Source organism: Trematomus bernacchii, unplaced genomic scaffold (genome assembly GCF_902827165.1).
Source record: "Trematomus bernacchii unplaced genomic scaffold, fTreBer1.1, whole genome shotgun sequence".
Classification (NCBI taxonomy): Eukaryota; Metazoa; Chordata; class Actinopteri; order Perciformes; family Nototheniidae; genus Trematomus; species Trematomus bernacchii.
The window spans coordinates 909,025-921,960 of NW_022987790.1; the positions used below are offsets into that span (position 1 = coordinate 909,025).

At 40.3% G+C, this 12,936-nt stretch overlaps 1 long non-coding RNA gene across 1 annotated transcript; it reads right to left on the reverse strand.

Annotated features, from left to right (window-relative positions):
- Positions 1-5,690: 5,690 nt before the first annotated feature.
- Positions 5,691-6,720, reverse strand: LOC117497649. The gene is made up of 3 exons (XR_004557450.1): positions 6,561-6,720; positions 6,029-6,065; positions 5,691-5,775 (listed from the first exon to the last, which is right to left on the reverse strand). It is a non-coding gene; the product is annotated as an uncharacterized LOC117497649 (long non-coding RNA).
- Between the last annotated feature and the right edge of the window lie 6,216 nt (positions 6,721-12,936).

Consider the following 12,936-nt stretch of genomic DNA (forward strand, 5'->3'; position numbering starts at 1 on the left):
TCCTCTCCTGAAGTCCAGACTCTGCTTTCAGTTCATTTCATCAGATTGGATGTTTGTCTGCTTATATTCCCTGTTAGTTATCTGATAGCAGTGCAGCGAACACCAAAACAACAGGATGTGAAAGAACGCTGACTAAAAAACGGTAAATAAACACCGAATCAAATGAGTGTAAACTTCTTCCCACCCCTTTTCAGATGTGTAAGTAAGTAGATTATTTGTTTATACTAGGGCTGTCAGTCGATTAAAATATTTAATCGCGATTAATCACATGATTGTCCATAGTTAATCGCGATTAATCGCAAATTAATCGCACATTTTGTATCTGTTCTAAATGTACCTTAGAGGGATATTTTTCAAGTTTTTAATACTCTTATCAACATATGAGTGGACAAATATGCTTTATATGTTTGTTTATTATCATTTGAACAATGACAAATATTCTCATGAATATTAAACACAACAACCTGAACATTACAAATATTCGCCTCAATTCAACCTGGAACCTCTCTCATACAATAATACTGTGTGTGTGTGTGTGTGTGTGTGTGTGTGTGTGTGTGTGTGTGTGTGTGTGTGTGTGTGTGTGTGTGTGTGTGTGTGTGTGTGTGTGTGTGTGTGTGTGTGTGTGTGTGTGTGTGTGTGTGTGTGTGTGTGTGTGTGTGTGTGTGTGTGTGTGTGTGTGTGTGGAGACACTGTGATGGATCATTGGAGCTACAGTATGTGCAGCTCAAGGCATATATGCTCGAACGGGAGCTGCAATCATGTTGCGCGCACTATCCGTGCTGAGTGTGCTGACTTTTCGTACAATGTCCCACTGTCTGGCTACCTGCATAAAGTCAAGTGCTCGGCGCAGTTGTCGGCGAAATGTCATTGAAACAGCTCCTTATATCCGTTAGCGCAGCTAGCTAGCACCAGATGCTAACAACAACAACACGTAAGGTGTGCCTCGCTCGCGCGAGTCGCCCCACAAACACACACCCTCCCGGTCCTCCCGATGGCCAGTCCGGGCCTGCCGGTGAGCGTGGAAGTGTGGTCTGCCACAAGCGGGCGGCAGGAGCGGGGCTGTCAGCATCAGCTTGTAGATGGTATTTTACACTCGATGCGCTCTGAAACTACGGGGCGGCCGAGGACAAAAAATACACATGCGTTAATCGCGTTAAAATAATTAGTGGCGTTAATTTTTTTTTGCGTTAACGCGTTATTAACGCGTTAACTTGACAGCCCTAGTTTATACATAACTTAGAATCAGTAATATTTTTGTATATCAATTTGACACTGATTCATTTTGTATTGTATAATAATTCTCATGTTACATTTTTGTATTATTGTTTTACACATTCGAAATAATCCTAATCAAACACCAATGGAAACTCGGATGTCTGACTGCCCTTAAACGCACCAACAGGACGGATCATTATATAAAAGGTTGATTGATTTCCACTCAGGCAGCTCGCTGTCTTTACTATATTTTATTATTTTATTTAAGAGCTAAATGTAGATCATGAAAGCGTTTAGCTTCGTTCCCTATTTTTAAAATAATTTGTTATTTCTGTTGATTTGTTTGTAAATCTTAACACATGTTTATTTAATTTTATTTAATTTATTTAATTTATTTAATTTATTTAATAATAATAATAATTTAATGTTATTGTATTTGACTGATTATACGTATTTATGATTTTCATTTCGACTTGTATTTTATTTACATTTTAATTTAATGTTTTTGTGACTTGTGATTAAAATCCATCTTATGTTGTGTTCAATGTCTGTAACCACTGTCACAAACAATGTTATTTAAAGTTCCTTTAAAATTAGTTTAATCGATCATAGTGTTAAGCTTAGCTAACAAGCTAACGCGCTAATGCGCTACACAGCTATGTAGCTAGCTATCTGTCTGTTGTGTGGGGACCAAGCGGCAAACTCTGGGGAAGAGCCGGGACGCCAATACGGAAGTGCCACAAACTGCAGTTCATATATTGGCCGATAGGCGATGACTGCAGAAAGGAGCAATTTCCATAGACCCCAATGTTAAAATGCCCAATTTCACAGCAGAAAAAAAACGTTTCTAGCCCTGGCTCCAATACATTTTATTATGTATATAGTTAGATTCCACCTTCGTGATTATGAATCTGTGAGTGAATTGTTTTCTAACGCGACCCTTTTATTTATATTAGGTCTTAAAGTTTTTGCATAAATTAGGGCGTGGTCACTTTGATGGACAGGTACGTGCCTCACTGTCAGCTAACAGCAATTTGTCCACTCTGCTAGGCTACAACGTTAGTTAGTTGTAGTTGCTGTACTTGACCCTTTAGCCGTGTTCGTGGTGATTGTGCCTTTTAGGGAATATTGTTACAAATACCAGACAATTGAAATGTAGTGCTGTGCGCTTGAATGTACTAACAGACCTTCCAAGAAGTCTACTCTCAGCTTTTTTCGGTGAGTAAAATGATAATATTATACATGTTAATCCCGTTAGCAGGTGTTTGTGTGCTTGTTAGCTTAGCTTGTTATGTAGCTTATTATGTAGCTTATTAGCCAGCTAAGGACGTAACCCTTTATACATGTGTATATATATATACAGTTTAGTTTATGATTCAGCCTTTTATAGTATATGGCTGTGACGCCCATAATGCTAAACGGGAGCAAATGTTAAAAGGGGACCCAATTATCCCAGTGGTGGCCGCCGGAGTCCACGCCGGCCGAAGCTAACGGAGCCGCAGGGGGCTAGCTCGCTAGCGCGTCCCGGCTGCTCCGTTAGCTTCGGCCGGCGGCGGAGTCCGGCATTATAACTGGAGATCAAGGAATGCAGCGAAACGCAGACTTGGTTCGCCTGCAGCCCGCTGTAGTATTAGCTAAATAAATTATGTTGAACAAGGCTTATTAAGCTGAACATCGCCACAATTGTTCTGCTATGTATCGGTACTTATTTTATTTTATTAACGTGTGAATGACAAGCATTAAAAATAACAACAAATAGCTCATTATCTTGCAGATTGTCTCGTTTGATTATGAATGTAACGTTTATATAGTGGAACTACACTGTTTTATCAAAACCAAAGTGCCACGCAGTAACTTGGTATGCATGTATTTCAGCAGGAAATGTGCAACCTAGATGACATTTACCAACACAGACTATATAGAAATATTTGTAAAAGTTGTTCATGTGTTATTAAGTGAATATGGCATTAACCCTCCTGTTGTCTTCGGGTCAAATCTGACCGATTGACTACTTTCATCAATCATAACTTTTTTGTTTTACATTCGATTGCATTAAGGATTTATGATATCCTTCACAGTAGACATTTGAACATATAAAATTGCTGATCACCACTTTCATTGCATTTTGGATGATTTAGTCAACTTTGTAACACCTCCCTCCATGTCCCTCTGCAATTTCCTCCATCTTAGTTTAGCTGTCTGTCTCTCACACACACACACACACACACACACACACACACACACACACACACACACACACACACACACACACACAAGATGTGTTCCCCCCCATTATGTGCCCATCCCCCCCTGACCTACACCTTGTCGTGGTGAGTGGGCTTTAAACTAAGACGGGTCATACTGAATAGTCTGTGCACACATTTTTAACATGTGATCTTTCTTTCATGTAGGACGCTTGAGGGAAGTTGCAACGCCTCGGCCAATGTTATGTCTTCCCCACGTGAAAGAGATTGAAGGCATAATTTATAACTTGAGACAATTTTCCAAAAGTTATGACTTTTATTGGCTTAGGTAGTAATGGATTACATCTAACACGAATCAAGATCGTATAGAAAAAAAGGAAAGTGTAATCCTTAGTTACATAGGAAAAGATGTAATCGGATTAGTTTGACTTTTTTTAATAATAGGGAAACTCAGGATTACAATCTTATTCAAAACCTGAAAAGAGCATATAGTGTTTGTTGTAAAATGATCAGATGTTCTCTCTTCTCTGGAAGCGGTACTGTTCTGTAGGCTAATACTTTCATTGTGAATCTATACACCTACTGCCTGAGTCAGCTTTATGTATATTATACATTTAAGTAAAAGAATCATATTAATATTTCTTCTCTCCTGTGTTTATTTGCATTGCATTTGATATTGAGGTAATCCAAAAGAAAAATAAAGTTATCAGGTTACATTACTTTTATATCTTGATATTCACATTAAGTTACTGGTTGCGTTTTTGGCAAGTAGCCCTCCCAACCCTGTACATAAGTTACATCATTTTAATTACTGATACAGTTGTTGCACATCTTTAATTTATTTTCTAGTGTACTTAAGTCGTACATTTTCAATGTGAAATAGATCGGATTAAATATAGAGTAAAAGCACAATCTTAAATTATACATTTATAATTTTCCTATGCTTATTGTTAATGTAGTGGTGTTATAAACAAAATGTTGTCGTAAAGGAAATTAAGATGTTTTTTATTTGTTGACAAAAGATTTAAAGTTGATGCTCACAACATGTGGGAACATTTATTGAGAAAAATGTTTCTATTGTAAAACAAATAATTATCTGCATACTGAACAATTTAGAAACTCTCTAAAAGGTATTATTTTCTGTGATGTTACGACCCTGTAGGGATTGTGGGTATTGCATTTCATAATTACATTCTATGGTATGCTTATGACATATTTGATGCCAAAATACATGGGATTAGGGGAGACCTTCTTGGTGTTTGCATTGTCACTGATAAATGACAAGGTAGTATTCATTGTCAAGATTTTGTGTTTTTAAACTTGGGACTCTTTTCAGACTGCTACGGCTTGGGAAAAGATTTGAGCCTTAATGTGTAATGTTTTCTGTATTGTATGGTTAGCTTATCCTTTCATTTGATAGTCAGATTTGGATGTGATAGCTAACATTTTCAGTAAGCAGTAGACAAAAGAAGTGAAAATATGAATGTGATTTATTTTAAATATTTACAGAATTATTTTAACAAATAAAATAACAAAAAACATAATAACAAATTAAAAAAAAAAGTTTGACAGACAGCCATGCCCAGCATGGGCCTGGAGAGCTACAGAGTCCATTGGGGGGAAGAGGGGGGGGTGGGATGTGGGGAAGAGGAAGAGCAGCCATGTTAACAGTGTTATGGCTACAGATGTAATATCTAACTCAACATTAGCCATGACAGTCTGGGCTTAGCAAGGGCCTTAGAAAACATACTCTAAAGGCCAAATCCAAAAACAGTGATACTGACATTTTAGCAGTTCACAGTCTTTGGAGATGGTCTTTCAGGCAATTGGCTAGTGACTTTAAAAAAATATCATTTCCCCTAGGGGTGAAATGAACTCTATCTCGCAAAAAAAAGCCCAGGACTGTCATGTCTAATGTTGGAGTGGTCAACAATGGCACCATTTAGGCTATGAACAAAAGTAGCCATAACACTGTTAACAAACTTCCGGGCCTTGTCAATTTTGACAGGATTTGCACCAGCCCTCCATCGGCACCTCTGGTTGATCTGGGAGAGCATGATCTTCATGCCAGGGTGCCGATGGTGAAGCTGGTGCAGGTCCTCCTTCATCTGATTCACCAAGTGAACACTGGGCACATCCCCCAAGTCGTTGCCGCCACAGTGGATGAGGAGGACATCCGGGGCTGCTCTTCCTCGCAGGGAGTTGGAAAAGAAGGGGAGGAGACCTCTCCAGCGCAGTCCACCCCAACCGAACCAGCAGGAGCGAAGGTCGAGGCCAAGGTTGCTGCCGATGGTCTCTGTAGCTCTCTGGGCTCCACGCCGGACATAGCTGTCTCCGATTATCCATACAGTCACTATGGGAGGAAAATAAATGAGAGTAACAAATGCTTCAGATAATGAGGAATATCAAATTAAGTATAAAGGGTTGCTCATTTTGTTCCTTTGACAATAACATACAACATAACATATGAAATCACACCTGACGTATATATATATATATATATATATATATATATATATATATATATATGTATATATATATAGTATGTTTGTGTGTAATGTCAACCATCTGAAGTCATGTAAAGTAAGCCAGGACCATCAACTTACAGGTTGTGGAGGAGGTTGCCATCTTTTTTTCTTAATGCTGAAAGAAATAAAAATGGTTTAATCAATATAAAAGCGCCTTTCTTTTTCTACAGTCATATTTAATTTATACTCTCACAGCGCTGTTGAAACAGTAACGTTGGATTAAATGTATATACAATTGATGGTCAAAAAGTATAAATATGCAAATTTTGCATTTGTTAGCCCATGCATATTACACTGTTTATATTTGAATCATGGAGAAGCGTTTTTAAACTTGTATAGTGTAATATCAAGAACAGTTAAATCATAGGGAAAAGCTTTGTTTAATTCACAATACGCTAATTCCTTTACATACTGTATAGGCCACAGTTTATGGCTAATTCCATAGGCTAATTCACGCAACACTGGCCATATCTCTGCTAGTTTACAAAGTTGTTACAAATGACATTTATATTTGAAAAACGGTGAAGCACTTAAAAAACAATTGTATAGTGTAGGTTCAAGAACATTTAAATCAAAAGGACAAGTTTTGTAAAGTTACAGGGGATCTTACCTTCAGAACGCCGGGAACGAGGAGCAGTGACCGCAAGCTGGGTTGTTAGCTTAATACTGTGAGCATGTTAGCTTAGCTTCTTAGCCTGAGCTAGGTCTGGAACTTGACGGCCGTTGGCAGAAGGTCCCGCCCTGTCCCGCCTCGTCTCCGCCACGGCTCCGCCTCTTTGCCCTTATTTGGAGCAGGATGTAGCAGGCGGGAGTTAGACTCTGACGCCACTGTCGAGCCGTTAGTGGCCGACTCCGCCTACTAAGGGCTTCTCGGCAACTCTGCAGAATCCTATGGGTGACGTCACGGACCCTACGTCCATTTATATATACAGTCTATGGTGGGGACTAGAAATCCCTTGACTCCACTCCAAGGTTTTATCATAGCACTGAAATTGGAGTTTTTCTTTATAGTTCTTTCCTTTAAGGTGCAAAACAGAAAAAGATCCAACAGCAGAACCACCTGTAGAAACTAAGGGAGAAGTTAAGTTAAAGTGGACCTATCATGCTATATTTGAATAATATAGTGTAGGACCATACCTATATAAGGCATATTTATACTTTTTTTTTTTCAAAATACCAAACAGATCATGCATTTTAGCCATGCCTCATTTCGCTCAATTTGACATTTTTTAGCTCTGTTTGTGTAAGGTCAGATAAGGGCAGAACAGCCCCATCTACAGGCCTGGCATATGTACTACAGCGTCTCCAGCGCTTTCGAACGGCAATGGCCGTGGCTGTCTCCTCCTGATTGGTGGAGTTGGCCCAATAGCCGTAGCGCCACCGTCCTGACGTCAGGACAGTGTTCAAATCTGGATCAGTTTTTATCAGATCCGTTGCAGCCCCTTTTTTTAGAGATTTGGGTATGGAGGAAAATAGAGAGGGTTGTGTTTTCTGACACTTGGTGAGTTCCCTGGAACACCGGGGACACATATTCATGTAGAAAAGACGTACAAAAGTGCATTTTGCATGATAGGTCCCCTTTAAGTTTTACCTGCAGTGCAGTCTCTGGAGTTTCTGAGTGTATTGCAGGTAAACAACGTAAACATATATTCTGGATGCATTTCAGCGCCTTGCACCACCTCCTCCTCCTCCTCCTCCTCCTCCTCTCATAAATACTAGATAAATACATCGGAGCATATTTCATGTCTTCTAACAAAGAACTATTTCATAACAAACTGTGTATAATAGTGACAGAGGTAGACAGGAAGCAGGACACTCGAGGGTTATTTATCATTTCATCTACATTCAGAATCCAATTGGGCAGGAACATTTGAAATATGGGGCAATTTGATCAGAAACGTTCCGTCTTCTCACCCTCTGATTCCTGACAGACGTGGAGAGAAAGTACGGGGGGCAACCGAGACACAACTCTAACTCTCAGTTTAAGAATAAAATACAATTAAATATAAATGCGGTTAAAAGAAAATAACATATTTATATAAACATTTAAAGTAAAAGTGGCTACGAACAGAGACGTTTTTGTTGTCATGCAGCAGGAACAACACACACACACACACACACACACACACACACACACACACACACACACACACACACACACACACACACACACACACACACACACACAGAACAGCTCAGATCAATGGCCACACACTCGAAAACATGGAAGAATGACCACACACAAGAACAAACACACACACACACACACACACACACACACACACACACACACACACACACACACACACACACACACACACACACACACACAGCCCCCGACACACTAATTTGTCTCATTTCACACCAATGATCCTTCCTTCCTCCCTCATTGTACCTCTCTTTAGACACACACACACACACACGACATTTCACTACACATCACAGGACCTGCTGCTCCCTCTCCCTGAAGGTCCAATTACTTATCATTGATTAGGCCAGCTGTGTGTGTGTGTGTGTGTGTGTGTGTGTGTGTGTGTGTGTGTGTGTGTGTCCGTCCGTTTAATCAGGCGTGTTGCCCCTCTAATGAAAGCTCAGCCTGAGGATGTTCTGTGTGTGTGTGTGTGTGTGTGTGAGTTTGTTATAGTGTGTAAAAGTGGGTTTATTATTGATAATGTCTCGTGAGGCGTTCACTGTCCCTCCTGTACACGTACACATTAGCACTGGGTGATGTTGTTCTGCCAGTTTCTGTTCTACCCTCCAAACATGTTTTCTATCTTAAAACATCCTCACTTTTGTATACGTTCTAAATTCTCTGGTACTTTTAGCATCTGGTCACTTATGGTGGCTGACAGGTGCTAATGCTCTACAACATCCCTGAACTCTTCCATCAGTAGAAACACGCTGCAGCTTCAGAAAGGATGCAGATATAAAAACCCAAAGGTTCCACATGAAGAAACATCTCCACCAACTTGACAACACATGCAGCATTTAGAGAACATTCAGCAACTTGAGGAGACATGTGTTTACTAAAAGCTGCAGAAACCAAACGCTGAAGAAGCTCAAACACAACGGAGACCAGGGCACACTAAAGAGTGACGCACACAGCTGGGAGACCAGGGGACACTAAAGAGTGACGCACACAGCAGGGAGACCAGGGGACACTAAAGAGTGACGCACACAGCTGGGAGACCAGGAGACACTAAAGAGTGACGCACACAGCTGGGAGACCAGGGGACACTAAAGAGTGACGCACACAGCTGGGAGACCAGGGGACACTAAAGAGTGACGCACACAGCTGGGAGACCAGGGGACACTAAAGAGTGACGCACACAGCTGGGAGACCAGGGGACACTAAAGAGTGACGCACACAGCTGGAGACCAGGGGACACTAAAGAGTGACGCACACAGCTGGGAGACCAGGGGACCCTAAAGAGTGACGCACACAGCTGGGAGACCAGGGGACCCTAAAGAGTGACGCACACAGCTGGGAGACATTGGGACGCTAAAGAGTGACGCACACAGCTGGGAGACCGGGGTTGCATTCGAATAGTCCATTTAGCTTAGGAACCTTCCTAACGGAGTGAAATGACCCGGAAGTCCCTCAGTGGCAGCCATGATAAGTGCCGTTCGAATTCTCTAAATTAAAAGGAAAGGAGGTTTCAAACTTCCTTTATAACCTCCTTTAGCTTAGGAACCACTGGACCTCCCTAACCGAAAGGAGAGGAGAAAATGCTGCCCCACAATGCCTTGCGGCCGCAGCATTTGCCGTCACACAACAGTCGGCCGTTCACGGAAACAACCGATTATGAACGAGAAATGATATCATGAAAGTTACGGTGCTTATTAAGCAATTTAAAACGTATGTGGTAAGTTGCCAAAGTGCTTTGTTTTGAACGTTCATCAGTATTATAATCAAAAAGAGAAATATGAACGTTAGTTTTTACTGAAATGATCAAATAAAGTCAACATTTCACAGTCTTTACTGAGCTGTGTGGGGTTTGTTCAACTTTTAAAAGATGTTTGAATGGTGATATACACAGTGATAGATGTTAAGGACTAACGTTTACAATAAATACATTTGTATTGATTTTAAGATCTTTTCATACAATCATACGTATTGGGATCATTTGTATTAATGTGGACCGGAGGGAGAGGGTGACGAGCATAAGTTTCACTTTCCTTTTTTATTTCAAATCCAACTTTGGTCATGAAGAATATGTTTCTCTGTTGTCCCCGTTCATAAAGCATAAAACAACAGCATCAGAGCACGGTGCAGAGTCTCTAGATGAGTTTACAGTAGTCCCTCGTTCTTATTAAACATCCATGTTGTAGTCCGCTGTATAGAAAACTGTAGTTTCCATAGTTTCCCCACAGCAGCAGACGCACATTTATGACGTCCGCTGGCACATCATAAACACGTCGGATAGTGAAAGTGCAGTCGGATTCTCTAAAGTGCTGCAGTCTCTTCTCCTAAATCCTTTTGAATTCTCCTATCCACTATCCCTTAACCCCATGACGTTTCACTCCGAGGTCAAGGAATAGACGATAGGGTTAGAACTTAGGAGCTGTTTTTTTGGAGTATTCGAACGCAACCCAGGGGACCCTAAAGAGTGACGCACACAGCTGGGAGACCAGGGGACACTAAAGTGTGACGCACACAGCTGGGAGACCAGGGGACCCTAAAGAGTGACGCACACAGCTGGAGACCAGGGGACCCTAAAGAGTGACTATGCACCTCTTTAAGTTGTACCTTAAAACCTGGGTGATGCACTGAAGAAACAAAACAAAAAGACTTGTTAAATAATGTTCAATACCCAGTCCTAAGGTAAGGCTTAACACATGTTACTCAGCTGAAATGAAACACCTTGAAATCTCTATTTGTTGTACACAGGAGTCATTATTACCTTTGAATGACTTCTTTTCTTCTCTATTTACATCTTTCTTTTGCATGACCTCATGTGTATCTGACACGGTGCAGGACTCTGGTTTATATCTTGGTTTTAAACTATGCAATGCTGCCTTGTGTGTGTATGTGGTCCTCACTTCAGTGATGGTGCGTTCAGGAGCCAATGCCAATAGAGTTATGTCATGTTTTGCTATTATTATTAGCAAAGTATTTGACTTTTTTCTCAGATTTTGATCTTTTCTCAGAATTGTACTTCTTTCTCAGAAATTGTTCTCAGATCTTGTGCTTGAGTAAAAGTAGAAGTACTCAGATCACTACTTGAGTACAAGTAGAAGTACTCAGATCACTACTTGAGTACAAGTAGAAGTACTCAGATCACTACTTGAGTAAAAGTAGAAGTACTCAGATTACTACTTGAGTAAAAGTAGAAGCACTCAGATCACTACTTGAGTAAAAGTAGAAGTACTCAGATCTTGTGCTTGAGTAAAAGTAGAAGTACTCAGATCACTACTTGAGTACAAGTAGAAGTACTCAGATCACTACTTGAGTACAAGTAGAAGTACTCAGATCACTACTTGAGTAAAAGTAGAAGTACTCAGATCACTACTTGAGTAAAAGTAGAAGCACTCAGATCACTACTTGAGTAAAAGTAGAAGTACTCAGATCTTGTACTTGAGTAAAAGTAGAAGTACTCAGATCTTGTACTTGAGTAAAAGTAGAAGTACTCAGATCTTGTACTTGAGTAAAAGTAGAAGTACTCAGATATTGTACTTGAGTAAAAGTAGAAGTACCAGAGTGTAGGAATACTCTGTTACAGTAAAAGTCCTGCATTCAAAATGTTCCTCAAGTAAAAGTAGAAAAGTATTCTCATCAAAATATAGTGAAAGTAGCGACAGTAAAAGTAGTCATTGTGCAGATTGGTCCATTTCAGAATAATAAATATGATATGTTTTATAATGATTGATCATGAAAGTGTTCTCAAAGCTGGTAAAGGTGCAGCTAGTTTGAATGACTTTGTATACTGCAGGGTAGCTTGTGAATTTACTCCAGGTGGAACTAAAGTCTGATGTTTGTTTGTTTGTAGCCTGATTTAACACTTGATTATATTTCACATCATTCATCCACATCTGTGAAGTAGCTAAAGGTATTAAATACATGTAGTGGAGGAAAAGTACACAGTTTACCTCTGAACTGTAGTGGAGTAGAATTATGAATTAACATAAAATGGAAATACTCAAGTACAAGTACCTCAAAATTGTACTTAAGTACAGTACTTGAGTAAATACACTTAGTTTCTCCCCACCTCTCCTAATGTTAGGGACGTTGCAACACAGGTCCGATGCAAAGTGAGTAGTTATACATATCCCCTTTCCATCACATTAGTATGCATAAAAAGTGACAGGTGCTGTGACAGGTCACACCTACTACTACTACTTATGCTAATGAGCCCCTTTGATATGCTAATGGACCCTTTGTTCGAGGTGTTATCGCGTGTAGGTGTGATATCACATATAGGTGTGATATCCTTTGATGTGAGGGGGTGAGGTGTTGTAACATGTAGGTGTGATATTCCCCCTTGTAGTAGATCCTTTGTTGTCTAATTTAATTAGCCTTTGATGTCTGCCCTTTGTTGTCTAATCTAATTAGCCCTTTGATGTATGTCCTTTGATGTAAGGGGGGTGAGGTGTTGTAACATGTAGGTGTGATATCACACCGGAGTGTTATAAGCCTTTGATGTCAATCTAATTAGCCCTTTGATGTCAGTCCTTTGATGTAAGGGGGGTGAGGTGTTATAACATGCCGGTGTGATATCACACCGGCGTGTTATAAGCCTTTGATGTCAATCTAATTAGCCCTTTGATGTATGTCCTTTGATCAGTGTTTGTAACTAGTATTAAGGTAGTCTCTTTGAAGTTGTGTGAGACTGTCTCGCACCCCCGTCCTCCTCCCACCTCTTCTGTCACCCTTCCTTTTGCTGTGATGCCAGAAGATAGAGGTGGGGGTGGAGTTAGGTAAAAAAATAAATCTGTGCAAACTAGATAAAAAGCCAGTCATTTCCACTCACCAAGTCACCTAAACT